This window comes from Schistocerca piceifrons, chromosome 2 (genome assembly GCF_021461385.2).
Source record: "Schistocerca piceifrons isolate TAMUIC-IGC-003096 chromosome 2, iqSchPice1.1, whole genome shotgun sequence".
In the NCBI taxonomy this organism is placed as follows: Eukaryota; Metazoa; Arthropoda; class Insecta; order Orthoptera; family Acrididae; genus Schistocerca; species Schistocerca piceifrons.
The window spans coordinates 965,021,150-965,041,463 of NC_060139.1; the positions used below are offsets into that span (position 1 = coordinate 965,021,150).

Sequence of the window (20,314 nt, forward strand, 5' to 3'; positions counted from 1 at the left end):
TCATTCCTATTCATGGAGTAGTTTTTACCTTAGAGTATGAGATCTGAAGCGCCTGGTATTTTTTTCCAGCACTTTTTTACAGTTTAGTTGCAATAACTGTAGAAATTTCACCACAGCTGCCTGTCAGTACAATCTAACACTGTGTGGCAATGCATTAGCCACTCTGCAGTAAACTGCATATTATTTGACCCTGGCTTTCATTTCATTTCATATGCATTGCTACAACCAAGTGTAGTATGTGGACATGAACGTTGCTGTCACGCACTTTCGAGATACCTTGTTACTTCCGTGCGTCATTGCATCATAGCAAGTGGTCAAAAAGTAGCACGAGCTCAAAATGTTGTCAGCACCGTGTAAGATCTTTCCCCGCAACATAAGGATGACGGATATCGCTGAAAGAACCAGTTTTGGGTTATATAGATTTTCCCAAAGCCAGTTTACCCTCACCGTTAAAACCGCTCAAAATAACCAATTTCTAAAATAACAGATTTTCAGTTTCTTTATTCCTGTTACTTCCTGTAAAAAACCTACAAACAGAGCAAAGATTGAAAAAATTTTACTCTCTCAGTTTCAAGGTAAATGCACTCCGTCTTCAGGCCACAAGTGGCCCATCGGGACCATCCGACCGCCGTCTCATCCTCAGTGGAGGATGCGGATAGGAGGGGCGTGGTGTCAGCACACCGCTCTCCCGGTCGCTATGATGGTTTTCTTTGACCGGAGCCGCTATTGTTCGGTCGAGTAGCTCCTCAATTGGCATCACGAGGCTGAGTACACCCCGAAAAATGGCAACAGCGCATGGCGGCCCGGATGGTCACCCATCTAAGTGCCAGCCACGCCCGACAGCGCTTAACTTCGGTGATCTGACGGGAACCGGTATATCCACTGCGGCAAGGCCGTTGCCTTTCAAGGTAAATAAGATTAAAATATTAAATTAAGTAGGCAAATAATAGAAAACTTAGGCGTCCACCGCTCACTGCTTTTCTCGAAAAGTGGTAAGTGATTGGATACTACAAAAAATCACAAGTGTACTCCTATTGATTATAATTTTTTGAAACTCTGTTCAAAAATCATGTTTTAATCGGGGATCATACCAATATTTGGGCGTTACGAATAATCAGTGCCAGAGGGTGAAAACTGAGGCCGAAGGACATTATTTTTCGTGATAATTTATTCGATTTCAATAGCTACTAGCAGATAAAGGCATGTTATGTAGACATAGACAGCAGATCAGCTACTTCCTATTTTTATAGTATACTATGACTGAACTACTGTTACTTGTTCAGTTTATTACTATTACCATAATTTGCTTCCTCTTTTACCGTTTCTTATAAATGACAGACAAATTGAAACTTATTTATTTAAATTTTCTGTTTATATTGCTGGGTGCTTACTCAATGCTTTAAACCGTTGAGTGAAATTGGATATATTGTCACTTTGCTTGTCTTTATCATTTCAACACTGACCTACAGAATTTTCCATGAGAAACAGAACTCAAACTTTTCCTATTCATTAATTACTGACAATATTCCAGGATAACGCGATCTGACTGCTTTAAAATTGATAACCTGACTTCAAATAATTAATACAAAAGAATGGCCCAAAATTAGTAGAAATTCTAACAATAACCTATATATTACATAAGTCACTTACCTCACAAAAAATCTTCATTCCTCGAACTACTGCAACACATCAAAGAGCCAATACAGCCAGCTAAATAAAAGATTCTAACTACTATAGGCTCTAACTACTAATAGACATATAATTAGCAAAAGAAAGATTTTGTTGCAAAGCAAACAATATATTTTTTTACCTTAATAATGTGGCAGTCAGTTAAAAAATTATATAATCGTGCATGACATCCAGTTCCAAAAATTATATAATGGTGAATAATATTCAGTCTCCAAGTCGGACACGTGGAGATCGTCCGCTCGCGCTAATACTGCAAACCACCAACACTGCTAATTATTGACCTCTAACCTCCATCACTGCTGACTGCTCACTCCCAACTTCCATCACTGCTGGCTGTTCACCTCGAACTGCCAAGTCCGACCAGCCACAGAGAGTCTCTTATAGACTGCGCACAGCGCAGTCAGAGATTTAATACAGAGCGCTACATAGCGCTACCAATATACAAACACATACACGGCCTACTTACAAAATCTTTGATCTCTTAAAGCAAATGAAGCATTGTACTTCATTGCTGTATCACTTCATGAACACATTTCCGGACTAGGATAGGTGCCACTCTGCAGTACGGATGACTGGCCACGACAGTGAGAATCTACCGCATATAACAGTTTGGCGGAAAGTGTTGCACATTGGACGTACACACGTACCCTAAGTCACGACACAGGCACCAGGGACATTATTGTCTCAGCAAAGCTGTACCAATTCTGACTCCATGCATTTGTTGCACGTTTCTGTGGGCTTTGTCATTAAAATAGCGCTGATCGCTTATATCACATTATATAATAACGCAATATTTCAAACCAATGCACATTTTTACGTATAAAGGTTACTCCCATCTTTTTTAAAAAAAATTTTTTTTGATAACGAAAATTTTTAGACCTGCCACTACGTCTAATTGATATTTAAGTTTTTTTTCTTTACTGAGTTACTAGCGAAAAATAAAACAAACACCTGTTGTAGTTGAGATAGTGTACCAGGGGATACAACCCGTCGGCTTTGAACAATGACGTCACAAGTCGCCAGAGAGCATTTATTACAAAGATGAAAGAGCTGAGGAGAATGTTGAGAAACAAAGGAATGCGAGAGAGATAAACTTTATTTCACATATGTAAGGGCCAGTAGTATTTTCACGTTAACGATATCGCGTGTTTGTATCTTAGTATTTCTCCGCAAAATACAATGGAAAGAAATGAATGAAATTACTAGCAAAGAATACATCACGTTACATGTATGTCAGTTGTATCTCGAAAGTCTTTCGAACTGTATTGCTTAAGTGCAGTACGGGATACAAGTTCAGCGTAGTCGATTTCTTAGTTTCAACTAGCATTGCTGTCCTGTTGTTCACTTGAACTATGTGTCCCCTGCTTCACTAAACCGCAAATGAAACCCGATACAAATTAAAAGCTCATTCGAAGTGTGATGCTTAAGTACAGTCCGGAATACGAGTTTGTCGTAAGGCGATTTCTTCGTTTTCACTAGCATTACTGACCTGTTCTTCACCTGAACGATGTATCCTCCGCTTCAGTAAACCCTAAGTGGAACACGGATGCAAATTGTAGATGTGCTGTTTATTTCGGCTCCGCTATTACTAACATAAAGTAGTATCAGTTTATTCTATCTCGTGAGTTTTTTTTTAAAAGCCAAAAAACACTTATCAGCTACTGAAGCATCTGTATCTTAGGATCAGTTTATTCTATCTCGTGATATTATTTTTAAAAAGCCAAAAAACACTTATCAGCTACTGAAGCATCTGTATCTTCTAATGGGTGCGGGAGTTCCGACTCCTGGGGAGGTGGGTGGGTGTGAGTCGGAACTCCCGCACCCATTAGAAGATACAGATGCTTCAGTAGCTGATAAGTGTTTTTTGGCTTTAAAAAAAAATCTCACGAGATAGAATAAACTGATCCTAAGATACAGATGCTTCAGTAGCTGATAAGTGCTTTTTGGCTTTAAAAAAAAAAAAAATCTCACGAGATAGAATAAACTGATCCTACTTACGAATAGGTGGAAATACACGTACGTTACATTTGCAACCTGTTTCATTTTATATGTTTTGATTGTTTATTTAACCTTTGTGTTTCACTTGTCTTTTGCTGTTACGTTTTAGTTTAGTTTTTTTATTGATTGCTTAATAAAGTAGGATCAGTTTATTCTATCTCGTGAGATTTTTTTTTAAAAAGACAAAAAACACTTATCAGCTACTGAAGCATCTGTATCTTGTTGTTGTTGTTGTGGTCTTCAGTCCTGAGACTGGTTTGATGCAGCTCTCCATGCTACTCTATCCTGTGCAAGCTTTTTCATCTCCCAGTACCTACTGCAACCTACATCTTTCTGAATCTGCTTAGTGTATTCATCTCTTGGTCTCCCTCTACGATTTTTACCCTCCACGCTGCCCTCCAATACTAAATTGGTAATCCCTTGGTGCCTCAGAACATGTCCTACCAACCGATCCCTTCTTCTGGTCAAGTTGTGCCACAAACTTCTCTTCTCCCCAATCCTATTCAATACTTCCTCATTAGTTATGTGATCTACCCATCTAATCTTCAGCATTCTTCTGTAGCACCACATTTCGAAAGCTTCTATTCTCTTCTTGTCCAAACTATTTATCGTCCATGTTTCACTTCCATACATGGCTACACTCCATACGAATACTCTCAGAAATGACTTCCTGACACTTAAATCAATACTGGATGTTAACAAATTTCTCTTCTTCAGAAACGCTTTCCTTGCCATTGCCAGCCTACATTTTATATCCTCTCTACTTCGACCATCATAAGTTATTTTGCTCCCCAAATAGCAAAACTCCTTTACTACTTTAAGTGCCTCATTTCCTAATCTAATTCCCTCAGCATCACCCGACTTAATTAGACTACATTCCATTATCCTTGTTTTGCTTTTGTTGATGTTCATCTTATATCCTCCTTTCAAGACACTGTCCATTCCGTTCAACTGCTCTTCCAAGCCCTTTGCTGTCTCTGACAGAATTACAATGTCATCGGCGAACCTCAAAGTTTTCATTTCTTCTCCATGAATTTTAATACCTACTCCGAATTTTTCTTTTGTTTCCTTTACTGCTTGCTCAATATACAGATTGAACAACATCGGGGAGAGGCTACAACCCTGTCTTACTCCCTTCCCAACCACTGCTTCCCTTTCATGTCCCTCGACTCTTATAACTGCCATCTGGTTTCTGTACAAATTGTAAATAGCCTTTCGCTCCCTGTATTTTACCCCTGCCACCTTTAGAATGTGAAAGAGAGTATTCCAGTCAACATTGTCAAAAGCTTTCTCTAAGTCTACAAATGCTAGAAACGTAGGTTTGCCTTTCCTTAATCTTTCTTCTAAGATAAGTCGTAAGGTCAGTATTGCCTCACGTGTTCCAGTGTTTCTACGGAATCCAAACTGATCTTCCCCGAGGCTGGCTTCTACTAGTTTTTCCATTCGTCTGTAAAGAATTCGTGTTAGTATTTTGCAGCTGTGACTTATTAAGCTGATAGTTCGGTAATTTTCACATCTGTCAACACCTGCTTTCTTTGGGATTGGAATTATTATATTCTTCTTGAAGTCTGAGGGTATTTCGCCTGTTTCATACATCTTGCTCACCAGATGGTAGAGTTTTGTCAGGACTGGCTCTCCCACGGCCCTCAGTAGTTCCAATGGAATATTGTCTACTCCGGGAGCCTTGTTTCGACTCAGGTCTTTCAGTGCTCTGTCAAACTCTTCACGCAGTATCATATCTCCCATTTCATCTTCATCTACATCCTCTTCCATTTCCATAATATTGTCCTCAAGTACATTGCCCTTGTATAGACCCTCTATATACTCCTTCCACCTTTCTGCTTTCCCTTCTTTGCTTAGAACTGGGTTTCCATCTGAGCTCTTGATATTCATACAAGTTGTTCTCTTATCTCCAAAGGTCTCTTTAATTTTCCTGTAGGCGGTATCTATCTTACCCCTAGTGAGATAGGCCTCTACATCCTTACATTTGTCCTCTAGCCATCCCTGCTTAGCCATTTTGCACTTCCTGTCGATCTCATTTTTGAGACGTTTGTATTCCTTTTTGCCAGTTTCACTTACTGCATTTTTATATTTTCTCGTTTCATCAATTAAATTCAATATTTCTTCTGTTACCCAAGGATTTCTACTAGCCCTCGTCTTTTTACCTACTTGATCCTCTGCTGCCTTCACTACTTCATCCCTCAAAGCTACCCATTCTTCTTCTACTGTATTTATTTCCCCCATTCCTGTCAATTGCTCCCTTATGCTCTCCCTGAATCTCTGTACAACCTCTGGTTCTTTTAGTTTATCCAGGTCCCATCTCCTTAAATTCCCACCTTTTTGCAGTTTCTTTAGTTTTAATCTACAGGTCATGACCAATAGATTGTGGTCAGAGTCCACATCTGCGCCTGGAAATGTCTTACAATTTAAAACCTGGTTCCTAAATCTCTGTCTTACCATTATATAATCTATCTCAAACCTTTTAGTATCTCCAGGGTTCTTCCATGTATACAACCTTCTTTCATGATTCTTAAACCAAGTGTTAGTTATGATTATGTTGTGCTCTGTGCAAAATTCGACCAGGCGGCTTCCTCTTTCATTTCTGTCCCCCAATCCATATTCACCTACTATGTTTCCTTCTCTCCCTTTTCCTACACTCGAATTCCAGTCACCCATGACTATTAAATTTTCGTCTCCCTTCACAATCTGAATAATTTCCTTTATTTCATCATACATTTCTTCAATTTCTTCGTCATCTGCAGAGCTAGTTGGCATATAAACTTGTACTACTGTAGTAGGCGTGGGCTTCGTATCTATCTTGGCCACAATAATGCGTTCACTATGCTGTTTGTAGTAGCTTACCCGCATTCCTATTTTCCTATTCATTACTAAACCTACTCCTGCATTACCCCTATTTGATTTTGTGTTTATAACCCTGTAGTCACCTGACCAGAAGTCTTGTTCCTCCTGCCACCGAACTTCACTAATTCCCACTATATCTAACTTCAACCTATCCATTTCCCTTTTTAAATTTTCTAACCTACCTGCCCGATTAAGGGATCTGACATTCCACGCTCCGATCCGTAGAACGCCAGTTTTCTTTCTCCTGATAACGACATCCTCTTGAGTAGTCCCCGCCCGGAGATCCGAATGGGGGACTATTTTACCTCCGGAATATTTTACCCAAGAGGACGCCATCATCATGTAATCATACAGTAAAGCTGCATGCCCTCGGGAAAAATTACGGCTGTAGTTTCCCCTTGCTTTCAGCTGTTCGCAGTACCAGCACAGCAAGGCCGTTTTGGTTGTTGTCACAAGGCCAGATCAGTCAATCATCCAGACTGTTGCCCTTGCAACTACTGAAAAGGCTGCTGCCCCTCTTCAGGAACCACGCGTTTGTCTGGCCTCTCAACAGATACCCCTCCGTTGTGGTTGCACCTAAGAAGTCACTCTCATTCTGCCAACGGCCTTGTCAAAAATGGCGGGAAAAGGATAGAAGGATAGAAGTTCAGGGCACTCTGTCGTCCTTGTGGTGGAAAACTGCCCCTAAAGGCGGAAGAATCAGCAATGATCAACGGGAGTAGGATATACAAGACAATGGAAACCACTGCTAGGATCAGTTTATTCTATCTCGTGAGATTTTTTTTAAAGCCAAAAAACACTTATCAGCTACTGAAGCATTTGTATCTAATATCAAGTGATCGCTTTTAGATTCACATTCAATTATTTTAATGATAGCGCTTATTAGAACACAGAACTGCTTTATTATCTATGCCTCGAAGTGAAGACATTACTATCTATGACTAAAGAATGACGTCATTGTTCAAAGCCGACGGGTTGTATCCCCTGCTACACTAGACCCAAATTTTTAGACCTGCCACTACGTCTAATTCATATTTTTTTTTCTTTACTGAGTTACTAGCGAAAAATAAAACAAACACCTGTTGTAGTTGAGATAAAAAATACCGAAAAATATCGTTTATTGAGAACTAAAATACTAGTATCAATTTCTATCGGTCGGTTTTCCCCATCCCTGCTGCAACATTCCACTCCTGGCGGCGACAATGGTGCTTACCAGTTTGTTCCACATGCAACACACTGCTGTGCCTCCAGATAACGTAAATAAATTATACTGTTTGGCTGCTCCATGGTGAACAGCACGTGGAGAAAGTGCTGTGCAGTACTGGCAACATTCCGTGTCGTACCGATAGTTCGTCATGTCGGAATAACGCGCGGAAGTAACTGTCTCGTGAAAGCGCATTATAGCTCTCCACTCACGGTCACTCACCGCCAATCACAGCATATTGAATCAATTCACTGGTAATAACACAGCGTCACTCACTGTTAGTTTGCATGCGTTGCCAGTTGTTTCAACGACGATGGCTTCCAACAGCTACCAATAAATACTGAACCAGAGGCAGGGGCCAAATTTTAGCTGCCAGACAGTAAAAATTGATTTATCCTTACCGTTTTTCAGTTGTTCAGCTTCAGCACAGTTCACATTAAAATCAAAGGAAGCTTGAAAGTCATTTCAGTGACTTCTGTTTCCCGCGTTATCGTCAGACAGTGCAAAGCTATCATACTGTTTATCCAAACACATGAAGGTGATATAAAATTCTTTGAAAATGTGTCGTCTGTATAAGACAGCGATATGTGAATCTTGTCAATAATATCTGTTGTAAAAACAAACCCGCCAATGTACATGATATATAATGGACCAACGTAAAAAATCTCTCTTGTCGTTGTCTCGTTGACGATTAGGTCTTGCTGGAAACTGGATCTTTCTTGATCGCTGTCGCTGAGCTGTATTATTAAATAAGAGTATAATTTACGTATGTAAGACTGAACGTTCATTATAAGTATAAAATATTTTTTGCTTTAAGACTACGTCATTTGTAGAACCTCCTTAATTTTAGGTAAAAAGAAAAGATAGATTTCATTCGGTACAAGGGAGGTAATTAAACACAGATAAATTTCGCTTGGTTCGCGATTGTTTCAAAGGCCATTTTGTTTGCAACTGCTATCCGCGTATTACATTCACTAGAATCTGCAGCCATTTATTTTTCTTCAAGTTCAGTAACTTTTTTCAGTGCAGTTATGCCGAAATGAAAATTCATCTCACAGTTTTAAAGTACATGAAGGTTGACAGTACTGTTATGAATCTCAACTTGTACGAAAGTAATTGAGTTTAAACCAAAGATATAAATTGGCATCAATTTTCTTACAACATTTCTGCCAAAGAAAGTTACAATAAATGATTTACGTAACATTTAATGCTCTTGATTGTAAGATTCAAGCTTAGTTTACACGACGACACTAGGTTGCAGAAAACTGCACTACCGGCCACTGCGCATGCACGACCCACCTTTGCGCAACTCTTAGTTGCATGAGTTTTGAGGTTATGTGTATTAGTAGAGTGTAGCCAAACTGAAATATCACATGGGGAACAGAGAATAACATTCGCTTTTTGGATATCTATGCTTTGCATAGCTGTTTGTGGGATTGTTGATTACAAAAATAAACAACATATTGCTGCTACTGAGATCTTCATGTGCGATCAGAACATAGATAGTTTGACAATATCTGAGCTGCAGGGCAAAATTTATTGAATTAGGAGCACATATACAACTAAATTAAGAAAAATACAAGCAAATGTAATTCTAGCTGTGGAAATGTTCTCGTCTACAAGACTAAAGTCCCATCGTTCGAGTTGGCCGACTCTTTTCTTTTTTAAGGAATATTGTTGACAGGAGGGAAGGCTACACAGATAAAGAAGCTGCATTCTTTATTCAATATTAATCTATTTAAAACGTAGCAGCAGTGTTCCCCATTCACATATGTTTGAATTTTGAAGTATTGCCATTGTACAGATCTATCTTCAAGAGAGTAGTTTGCAACCCGTTCTCTTCTTAATGCGGCCAGCTTCAAATAATTACTGCTGTTAATGTTAATAATAATTACAGGTAATGTTAATAATTATTGGTGTTAATGAAAAGGAGTCATCACCACTAAAACCGCATCTTATAGCATGCCGAGTGTTCTTGGTTGTAATGCACGCAATGTGATACGTAATTTCAGTTCTGGCGACAGTGCTTCATGCGTTACGTTTCTTTATTCCTTATCGCATAATTAACTCTATTTAGAAGAAACGTGAACAGTTGTGGTGACGTTGTAAGATAATTAAAAGAACTTCTTGGGTCTTCCATTATAAATTATTTCAGCAAGGATGCTGAGCAACCGAGCTGACGTCTTTTCTTCATCCAGTCACGAATCGAAACATGTTTCTTATTTTTTTCTTATGTAGCGATTCCACGCAACAAGCTTTAACTGCATCACAACTGGTGCGACGTGCAGCTGCCAAAACATTCATTTCAGACACGACTCAGGAACCCACAAAACACCGTGTCTACAGTCAAATATGAAACCATTTGCGTGCAACTCATTCCACGCAACGAGTTGCGCAACCTTATGTCGTCGTGTAAACTAGACTTCAGATTAGAGAGTCAACTTCTCGTAACCACGGGCGACAGTGTTATAATTGGTAACCCCAGATGAGAGCTGCCAGTAAAATACGAACTTTTGTGACAATATCTATCGTCTATAGGTTGTAAAACCAATGTTCCATAATTTTGTTATGTGTCGTCTTTTTCTTGCGTCCACCCATAAATGAGAAAATTATAACAAAGGTAAAACAAATTAACCCGGAAAAGGGAAGAATAAGAATACGAAATATCAAGGATATTACGCGCGATTATAGATCGCAGTACTTCAGATAAGGAAGCCGTTATTCAAAACAAAAATCTTTGTGGTCCGAAATTAGGGATTAAAAATAAACGAATGGGGCCTTTCTTTCTTTTTCTTGTGATTTCTGAAAAAGCATGTAGAATTTTAATTACGAGGGTTCGTCTGTTAGTGTTACATGCCACAGATGGAGTTTTGTTCAGGCAAAAGCATGGAGGTACAAAAAGAAGACTGATGCTGTACGTTGTTTTGAATCCAGAATGGACGAGGCCTGCCGCCATCTTAAATAGTCAAACACATTTGCAGGCTGTTGCTTCTGGTTCATTATTTCTGTCGTATGCACGCAACAGTTACTAAAAATTACAGTGCTTGCATGAGTAACACCGTCTATTTCGAACTACTTTCTGTTCTTGAATGTGAAAAGAAGACTGATGCTGTACGTTGTTTTGAATCCAGAATGGACGAGGCCTGCCGCCATCTTAAATAGTCAAACACATTTGCAGGCTGTTGCTTCTGGTTCATTATTTCTGTCGTATGCACGCAACAGTTACTAAAAATTACAGTGCTTGCATGAGTAACACCGTCTATTTCGAACTACTTTCTGTTCTTGAATGTGTATTTGCCATAGCTTTACAACACATTTGTGCTTCGTTCAGATAACTTGATTTTGCTTAATATATTTCTTACAACCAAGAACAGAACGTTATGATGTGGAAGAGTTGCTTTCGCAATCCACGTAATTCCACTTTTACTGCATTTGTATCGATGGAAGCACTTGTTTGCATACTGGTAGCTGTTGTTCGTTACACTTTCACTTCGTGTACCCAACATTTATAATGTTCACGTCTGCATGAAACGTACCTGCGAGTTCTTTGTTAGCCCACAAACATTAATAGAGCTTTAGCCTCAACGTTAAATCAAAATTTTGTCCAAATTGCAAACGAACAGATGGTACAGATTACTACCCGTATACAACATTATACGAAGGAAAATTTTGTCCACTTGGCGAAGGAACAGACAGGTCAGATGAATGAAAATTTTGTTCAGTCGCGAAGGAACAACCAGCGAGGATGCACGAAAATTTCAAACGATTGGCGAATGAATAAGCAGTACTAATTGACACTAACATCCAACAGCGAATGAGTGAGGATTTAGAGCGACTGCCTGACGGACAATCTATTCAATTCAGTAGATTTGAAACATCCCCTTCGAAAAATTAATGAATTACTATGCTGATAAACCTCTTATGTTACTTGATTTTTTTTTTGTGTTAGCAGAAGAGCCAACACCGTGTTACGAGTGGAGGCCGAAATGCACGCGTTTTAGTTCACGCAGGCTGGCGTGAGGAGGGAAGAACTATACTGACGTGAGGTCTGGAGCATGACATGGAATGAGAATTCAGAAAGCGGACGTAATTAGTTTGATACTTAACTTTAATCCATTAATGATGAACGTCGCTCTTGACGGTACATGATTCACAATATTATCTGTTCAGAATACATTCTTGAAGATAGTAATTATAGTAACTAAATATGGCGCCTTGCTAGGTCGTAGCAAATGACGTAGCTGAAGGCTATGCTAAACTGTCTTCTCTGCAAATGAGAATGTATGTAGACAGTGTACCATCGCTAGCAAAGTGGGCTGTACAACTGGGGAGAGTGCTAGGGAGTCTCTCTAGACCTGCCGTGTGGCGGCGCTCGGTCTGCAATCACTGATAGTGGCGACACGCGGGTCCGACGTATACTAACGGACCGCGGCCGATTTAAAGGCTACCACCCAGCAAGTGTGATGTCTGGCGGTGACACCACAATTTTCAAACAGCTGAGCAGAACTGAACGTACTCAGACATTTCTCTCTTTACTTATTCTGATCAACACTAAACTGACACACAATATTTTTAGCGCAACGCAATCTGACGTTCAATGCTCCCTACAAAAGAATGGCCCTGACTAACAATAAGCTATACCTTTCATGAGTCACTTACCTCACAAAAATTTTCGTTACTCGAACTACTGCAATACATCGAGCGCCAATACTGCCAGCTAAATAAAAGATTATAACTACTGAAGGCGCTAAGGCATAGTTAGCAAATGAAAGATTTTGCTAGAGAACAAACAATGTATTTACCTTAATAGTGTTCAAAAGTCATAATGTATATATCAGTTCATGACATCCAGTCTTACAAATTGCGTTTTACTGACGGACACACGTCCAGATCGTCCGCTCTCAAAACTCTGCCATCTCTCTTTCCACATCCACCACTGCCGGCGGCTCACCTCCAACTGCGCAACGCTACGCGCTGTTCACATCCAACTGCCCACCACTACAATAGCGAATATTCGAACAATGCCAACCAGCCACAGATTGCACATAGCACAGCCAGTGATTTTCATACAGAACGCTACGTGACGTTACCAACATAAAAACCTAAACAGCCTATGTTGGTAATGTCACGTAGCGCTCTGTATGAAAATCACTGGCTGTGCTGTGTGCAGTCTGCGATTTTCATACAGAGCGCTACGTGACGTTACCAACATAATAAACTAAGCAGCCTACTTACAGATTGAATACAAACCTAAAACTTGGAGCGATAGTGTTAGATAACTTAAAAATGGCAAAAATTTACCGGAATCGGTAACGCTATTAAAATCAGAAACGAAGGAATAACTGAAAGATAATCAGTTGGAAGTACAAAATACCGTACAGCAGCTACATAAATTCCAGAGTAGCCGTATAAATAGTGAACTTGTTAGCTGGGTGCATGAAAAAGACTAACAGTTTACGGAGTGATTAACTGCTCAAAGTAACAACAAGATCTACGACGCGTTCGTAAATGGCTACACCAGAAAAACGCCCGGGTTAACGAATCTTTGAAAAATGAATTACTATCGGTGCAGATGATGCAGCTAATCGCAAAGGAAATAGCGAAGGAGTGTGAATTAGGTCAACTTAAGCCCATGCTCGCACAGCAACTTCTGAAATGGAAGGGAAGTGCGGAGCCTCGCGTAAGTAAGCTACAGCAGGAGCTGTCCGCTGTACGTGATAACGTGGACGAGACTTCTGCTGCTGTAGCCAACGGCAACAATGAATATCACATGTCGACGTAACTGGAAACATTTTACCGTGAGGCGAATATACCCGGGCCGTTGAAACATGTCACTTCAAGGTCCCTCGCCAAGCGCCGTAAAGTTGGTAGTATAAATAAGAAACAAGTGAGGAACGGGAGACCCCGCGACTACTGAACCAATAACAGCATCGAACAAAAGCCGGTTCCGGCGTCGACGCTACCACGCTGCCGGCTTCCGTGTAAACTGTAAGCAATGTATGTTAGTGCGCGAACGCCTGCTCTTGTGTTGTGTTACCGCCTCGACTACGGTTTATGTTTGTTAAACAATGTCACCAAAACGATGTCGTTCACCAAGCGACAATCCGTTGCGCCGTGGAGTGTCATTAAAAAGTCAGGCTTTGGAATTACGACGGAGAACGCGTGAGTTTTACGAGCAAGAAAAAGAATTCGTTCCTGTTCATGGGCATGCGTCGATTCCTGCCGATAAAGTTTTAGAGCGTACCTCGAAAACTCTAGGACTCAGTGAAAGAACAGTTATAAGGAAAGGGATGCTACTTCAAGACTTACAAGACAATGAAGTAAACAGTGTGGAAGAAAGTCCCTGTGGAAGAAACAGTGTGCTTATAAGTACTCCAGGCAAGAAAAGCAAGCAGCCTCGTCCTAGTACAGATATTGATTCTTTCCAATCCGATGCAATTCGTCGGCACATATACGGATGCTATGAACGGAAAGAATACCCCACAATAGCGAAGTTGTTAATTTCTTTAAAAGAAAGTGAACTTTTCTCCGGCGGCAAAACGTCAGTTAAGATGATATTAAAAATTATGGGCATCCGTTTTAAAAAGTTAGATGGACGAAAACTGTTACTAGAAAAAGCTCATGTCGTTGCAGCTCGTACCATTTTCTTACACAAAATTGTAGGAAGGGATATACACTCAGTCATCTGGTTAGACGAAATCTGGGTCAACGCTGAAGTATCAGTTGAGAAATGCCGGACAGATGATACCCCGTATAGCAGTGGTCATCAGCCAACAGGAAGAGGATCCCGATTAATTGTGGCCCATGTAGGATCTTCAAACGGCTTTGTACCTGAAGGACTTCTAGTTTTTCGATTGAAAAAACCGGCAACTATCGTGAGGATATGGACCACCCACGGATTCTACAGTGGTTTAAAAATTTTTTGCTCAAGTTTAAAGTTCCGACAGTTTTTGTGATGGACAATCCACCTTACCATTCCGTGATTTTAGATAAACTCCCACCACTAGTGACCGTAAAGAAACTATGGTGCAGTGGTTGCAAGCGAGAGACATTGCTGCGGACATGAGACTGACAAAACTGCTGTTATACTCGCTCGTGAAACAAAATAAGCCTGTGACGCATAAACACGCCGTGGATGAAATTGCAAGCGAGCAGGGTCACTTGGTAATTAGGCTACCGCCTTATCACTGTCATTTTAATCCAATTGAATGGGTTTGGAGTGAAGTCAAGGCGTACATAAGAAGTAACAACAAGACTTTTACTGTAACAGAGGTAGAAAGACAGCTGCGTGAAGGTCTTGCTACTGTAGACGCTACCTCATGGAAGAAAAGCAGACCATGTTGCTAAACTGATAATAGAAGCACAGACTATAGATGTCATTATAAATGAAAACGAACAGTTTATGATTTCTCTTAATGATGATGATGATGACGAAGACAACGGTTTTGGCGCCGATTCCGGTGACAGTGAAGGAGAACTGGATGGAATTGCGCCATTGACATCGTAAATTGGTGAGTGTAAATGTATGCAGAATTAATTCTTTTTCTCTGCAATCGGGTAGGCTATGCATGTTTTGCTTTATTTCTTTACATGAGTGTGGATAGTGTGTTATTTGGTATGCTTAGATACATTATTATACGACGATCTACATGCAGCTATTACTGTAACAATTTGGAACGACTTTTCATAGATATTGTCATTAACTTCGGGTGCTTTTATTTCCCTGTTTAATATACTATCAAACGCTTAGTCTCCGTCGTCGTTCTCTCCATTGTTAGAAAAACGTACTTTGTTGCACTTACGTATAAACGTTGATTGTAGCTTACATTTACAAAACGTACTTCGGAGTTGTGGGCGTGTGCGGTGGCAGCTATGGCAACCTCGCACTCGCAGTGTAGCCAACCACATGCGAGCTGTCAAGTGACATGTTTCACCGGCCCCGGTATAGTCATACGTACAGGTCTGTACGCAAATTACTCGCCAGACGAAGCGGAGTGCGAATGCCTTCTCATCAGCGCTCATACGAAAAAGCATTTTAAAACAGCGCCAGCTTCAAGTCTATGTACCCGATAAAAAAGAATCACACCCATTTGTATTCATAAATGTTTCCGTGGTGTCCTCTCCAGGTCGTAGACGAACACCCATAAAATACACTTTGTTGTATCATACATTCAGTGTAATGGAGCCCTTTGGGCATCTGAAGTTATAGATTGATCTGATTCTTAAAAACACTTTGAGAAAACTTTTCTAGCTCGGTATTGGTTTCCCTGTATTCAGGAGTGTCACAGAAAGGAAGCATATAGCCCACAATGTTGTAACAGTAAACAGGGGACTTTGAGGAGCTATTTCGAAAAACATAAAAGTGAAACTCGGTATTGGGATAACACTACACCGACTCCATAATGCAAAACTGCGTCTGTACATAAAAAAACTGTTGCTCTCATCCGAAAGATATATTGAACAGTTTGTGCCAGTGGTTGATTCAGTTGATTTGCTCCTTGAGGATATTAAAGTGTATAATCACGGGCATGGCAATAACGCAGGCAGGGGAAATGGACAGCAACATGTTGTTGTTGTGGTCTTCAGTCCTGAGACTGGTTTGATGCAGCTCTCCATGCTACTCTATCCTGTGCAAGCTTCTTCATCTCCCAGTATCTACTGCAACCTACATCCTTCTGAATCTGCTTAGTGTATTCATCTCTTGGTCTCCCTCTACGATTTTTACCCTCCACGCTTCCCTCCAATACTAAACTGGTGATCCCTTGATGCCTCAGAACATGTCCTACCAACCGATCGCGTCTTCTGGTCAAGTTGTGCCACAAACTCCTCTTCTCCCCAATCCTATTCAATACTTCCTCATTAGTTATGTGATTTACCCATCTAATCTTCAGCATTCTTCTGTAGCACCACATTTCGAAAGCTTCTATTCTCTTCTTGTCCAAACTATTTATCGTCCATGTTTCACTTCCATACATGGCTACACTCCATACAAATACTTTCAGAAATGACTTCCTGACACTTAAATCTATACTCGGTGTTAACAAATTTCTCTTCTTCAGAAACGCTTCCCTTGCCATTGCCAGTCTACATTTTATATCCTCTCTACTTCGACCATCATCAGTTATTTTGCTCCCCAAATAGCAAAACTCCTTTACTGCTTTAAGTGTCTCATTTTCTAATCTAATTCCCTCAGCATCACCCGACTTAATTCGACTACATTCCATTATCCTCGTTTTGCTTTTGTTGATGTTCATTCCATTCAACTGCTCTTCCAAGTCCTTTGCTGTCTCTGACAGAATTACAATGTCATCGGCGAACTTCAAAGTTTTTATTTCTTCTCCATGGATTTTAATACCTACTCCGAATTTTTCTTTTGTTTCCTTTACTGCTTGCTCAATATACAGATTGAACAACATCGGGGAGAGGCTACAACCCTATCTTACTCCCTTCCCAACCACTGCTTCCCTTTCATGTCCCTCGACTCTTATAACTGCCATCTGGTTTCTGTACCAATTGTAAATAGCCTTTCGCTTCCTGTATTTTACCCCGGCCATCTTCAGAATTTGAAAGAGAGTATTCCAGCCAACATTGTCAAAAGCTTTCTCTAAGTCTACAAATGCTAGAAACGTAGGTTTGCCTTTCCTTAATCTTTCTTCTAAGGTAAGTCGTAAGGTCAGTATTGCCTGACGTGTTCCAGTGTTTCCACGGAATCCAAACTGATCTTCCCTGAGGTCGGCTTCTACTAGTTTTTCCATTCGTCTGTAAAGAATCCGTGTTAATATTTTGCAGCTGTGACTTATTAAACTGATAGTTCGGTAATTTTCACATCTGTCAACACCTGCTTTCTTTGGGTTTGGAATTATTATATTCTTCTTGAAGTCTGAGGGTATTTCGCCTGTTTCATACATCTTGCTCACCAGATGGTAGAGTTTTGTCAGGACTGGCTCTCCCACGGCCGTCAGTAGTTCCAATGGAATGTTGTCTACTCCGGGGGCCTTGTTTCGACTCAGGTCTTTCAGTGCTCTGTCAAACTCTTCACGCAGTATCGTATCTCCCATTTCATCTTCATCTACATCCTCTTCCATTTCCATAATATTGTCCTCAAGTACATCGCCCTTGTATAGACCCTCTATATACTCCTTCCACCTTTCTGCTTTCCCTTCTTTGCTTAGACTGGATTTCCATCTGAGCTCTTGATATTCATACAAGTCGTTCTCTTATCTCCAAAGGTCTCTTTAATTTTCCTGTAGGCAGTATCTATCTAACCCCTAGTGAGATAAGCCTCTACATCTTTACATTTGTCCTCTAGCCATCCCTGCTTAGCCATTTTCCACTTCCTGTCGATCTCATTTTTGAGACGTTTGTATTCCTTTTTGCCTGCTTCATTTACTGTATTTTTATATTTTCTCCTTTCATCAATTAAATTCAATATTTCATCTGTTACCCAAGGATTTCTACTAGCCCTCGTCTTTTTACCTACTTGATCCTCTGCTGCCTTCACTACTTCATCCCTCAAAGCTACCCATTCTTCTTCTACTGTATTTCCTTCCCCCATTCCTGTCAATTGTTCCCTTATGCTCTCCCTGAAACTCTGTACAACCTCTGGTTCTTTCAGTTTATCCAGGTCCCATCTCCTTAAATTCCCACCTTTTTGCAGTTTCCTCAGTTTTAATCTACAGGTCATAACCAATAGATTGTGGTCAGAGTCCACATCTGCCCCTGGAAATGTCTTACAATTTATAACCTGGTTCCTAAATCTCTGTCTTACCATTATATAATCTATCTGATACCTTTTAGTATCTCCAGGTTTCTTCCATGTATACAACCTTCTTTCATGATTCTTAAACCAAGTGTTAGCTATGATTATGTTGTGCTCTGTGCAAAATTCTACCAGGCGGCTTCCTCTTTCATTTCTTAGCCCCAATCCATATTCACCTACTACGTTTCCTTCTCTCCCTTTTCCTAAACTCGACTTCCAGTCACCCATGACCATTAAATTTTCGTCTCCCTTCACTATCTGAATAATTTCTTTTATTTCATCATACATTTCTTCAATTTCTTCGTCATCTGCAGAGCTAGTTTGCATATGAACTTGTACTACTGTAGTAGGTGTGGGTTTCGTATCTATCTTGGCCACAATAATGCGTTCACTATGTTTTTTGTAGTAGCTTACCCGCATTCCTATTTTCCTATTCATTATTAAACCTACTCCTGCCTTACCCCTATTTGATTTTGTGTTTATAACCCTGTAGTCACCTGACCAGAAGTCTTGTTGCTCCTGCCACCGAACTTCACTAATTCCCACTGTATCTAACTTTAACCTATCCATTTCCGTTTTTAAATTTTCTAACCTACCTGCCCGATTAAGGGATCTGACATTCCACGCTCCGATCCGTAGAACGACAGTTTTCTTTCTCCTGATAACGACATCCTCTTGAGTAGTCCCCGCCCGGAGATCCGAATGGGGGACTATTTTACCTCCGGAATATTTTACCCAAGAGGACGCCATCATCATTTAATCATACAGTAAAGCTGCATGCCCTCGGGAAAAATTACGGCTGTAGTTTCCCCTTGCTTTCAGCCGTTCGCAGTACCAGCACAGCAAGGCCGTTTTGGTTATTGTTACAAGGCCAGATCAGTCAATCATCCAGACTGTTGCCCCTGCAACTACTGAAAAGGCTGCTGCCCCTCTTCAGGAACCACACGTTTGTCTGGCCTCTCAACAGATACCCCTCCGTTGTGGTTGCACCTACGGTACGGCTATCTGTATCGCTGAGGCACGCAAGCCTCCCCACCAACGGCAAGGTCCATGGTTCATGGGGGAGGGGGGGGGGGGCAGCAACATAGTAATCGCAATAATAATTACAACCGGAACCACAGAAGGAATGGTAATGGTAGGACCTCGTCGCAACAAAATTTTAGGCACAATCACGGTAATGGTGGTAATAACCAGCCACCATATAACAGAAAAGGAAGTGTGATAGTCCTATTTAACCCGGGTTATGCCATAGAATCAACCAATTACGTTCGTAGAAGTGATTGAAAATAATCAATCCACAGCTACCAATTCAACAAATTTCGGCCACATCGTTCTCTCAGATAGTGGTCGGAAATTGTATAGGTGCAATACAAATGAACAAATTAATTTTACCAGATACAATGTCGGAACAGATATACGTGATAAGCTCTTCTCCGATACGAGCCCGTATAAAGAACAAAAGGATACTGTAGTTTAAGCTGCCTTTGCCGCTATCGTAGGTAAATTACCTACTGTAGCAATTACAGACACAGTGGCATCGGTAATGTTCTTTCCCTCAGCTTATATAAGCAAATATATGGGAAGGGATACCTCTTGCATTACCATTTTAGAACTGTAGAATGATTTGAGCCGTTGCTGCCAAGTCAACGATTGTCAGATGACAGACGCAGGTAGAAACAGGTAATGGAGGATTTAAGCGCACGTTCCTGGTAGTGAATAATTTGTAAGCCATTTGCATATTAGGTATTCGGTTTTTGCAAGAGGGGGGAAATCAAATATCGACCTCTCCGTAGGAAAGCGTT

General features: G+C 40.5%; 1 pseudogene; it reads right to left on the reverse strand.

Moving 5' to 3' along the window:
- Nucleotides 1-783: 783 nt before the first annotated feature.
- On the reverse strand, nt 784-901 carry LOC124778491 (annotated as a pseudogene).
- Between the last annotated feature and the right edge of the window lie 19,413 nt (nt 902-20,314).